This window comes from Phoca vitulina, unplaced genomic scaffold (genome assembly GCF_004348235.1).
Source record: "Phoca vitulina isolate PV1807 unplaced genomic scaffold, GSC_HSeal_1.0 scaffold12, whole genome shotgun sequence".
Lineage (NCBI taxonomy): Eukaryota > Metazoa > Chordata > Mammalia > Carnivora > Phocidae > Phoca > Phoca vitulina.
The window spans coordinates 33,251,098-33,252,561 of NW_022589715.1; positions in this window are offsets into that span (position 1 = coordinate 33,251,098).

A 1,464-nucleotide genomic window follows, 5' to 3' on the forward strand; every position below is an offset into this window, starting at 1 on the left:
GCAGTTTAGATTTTTTTTTTTTTTAACAATAGCAGTTTAGATATTGCTAAAGAAAGGAGAGTAAACTTGAGGGCATGACCTCAGAAATTACCCAAAATAAAGCACAGAAAGAAATGGAATTGATTTTGAAAATTAATTTTGTATCCACCATCCTTGTAGATTTATATACTACTCTAGGGATGCCTAGGTGGCTCAGTCAGTTAAGCATCTGCCTTCGGCTCAGGTCATGATCCCCGGGTCCTGGGATCGAGCCCCACGTCCAGCTCCTGGCTCAGCGGGGAGCCTGCTTCTCCTTCTGTCTCTCCCCCTGCTGTGCTCTCTCTCTGTGTGTCAAATAAAAATCATGGGGCGCCTGGGTGGCTCAGTCATTAAGCGTCTATCTTCGGCTCAGGTCATGATCCCAGGGTCCTGGGATGGGAGTCCCACATCAGGCTTCCTGCTCAGCAGGGAGTCTGCTTCTCCCTCTCCCTCTCCCTCTGCTTGTGTTCCCTCTGTTCCTTCTTTTTTTTTTTTTTTTTTAAGATTTTATTTATTTGACAGAGAGGGAGACACAGCGAGAGACAGAACACAAGCACGGGGAGTGGGAGAGGGAGAAGCAGGCTTTCCGCCTGGATCCTCCTCTCTTTCCCTCCTCTGTTCCTTCTTTCTCTCTCTCAAATGAATAAATAAAATCTTAAAATAAATAAATAAATAAAATCTTTAAAAAAATTTATATACTACTCTTATAATTTACCTCTCTCTTTTTGAGAGATCTTCTACACAATTAAATCATTTATAAGTATTGAGAATTTTCCCCCCTTTCTTTCCTATACCTTTCATTTCTTCTTCTTTCTTTCCGTTCTTGCTGGCTAGGACCTAGAGTACAAATGCAGAATAGAAATGATCACAGTGTGTGTGGTCGCCAGCCTCTGGAATAGAACCTAATCATTCCTGCCTTCTGGTATTCACCATCTTGTGTAATCCCCACCCTCTCCCATATTATACCACGGTTTGATGAGAGCATATGATCAATAAGCATGGAACAGAAGTGGTATGTCACTTCCAGGATTAGATTATAAAACACTGTGGCTTCTGTCTTGGACACCCTGGTTTTTGCTCTCTCCTGAATTATTTGATCTGAGAGGAACAAGCTGCTATGGTTGGAGAAGCTTTATGGACACAGGCCTTCAGCGAATAGCCAGCAAGGAACTAAGGCCTGTCAACAATCACATGAATGAGCTTGGAAGCAGATTCTCCGATCTCAGTAGAGCCTTTGAAATGACTGTATCCCTAATCAACAACTTGACTTACCCTTGCAAGAAATCCTGAGCCTGAACCATTCAGCTGAGCAATGCCAAATTTCTGACCCTTAGAAACTAGATGAAGTAATAATGTTTATTGTTTTAGGGAAGTACATTACACAGCATGACATAGGTAACTGATAGAGTGGGCATCTTTGTTTTGCCCATCTTTTTGCCATTAAGT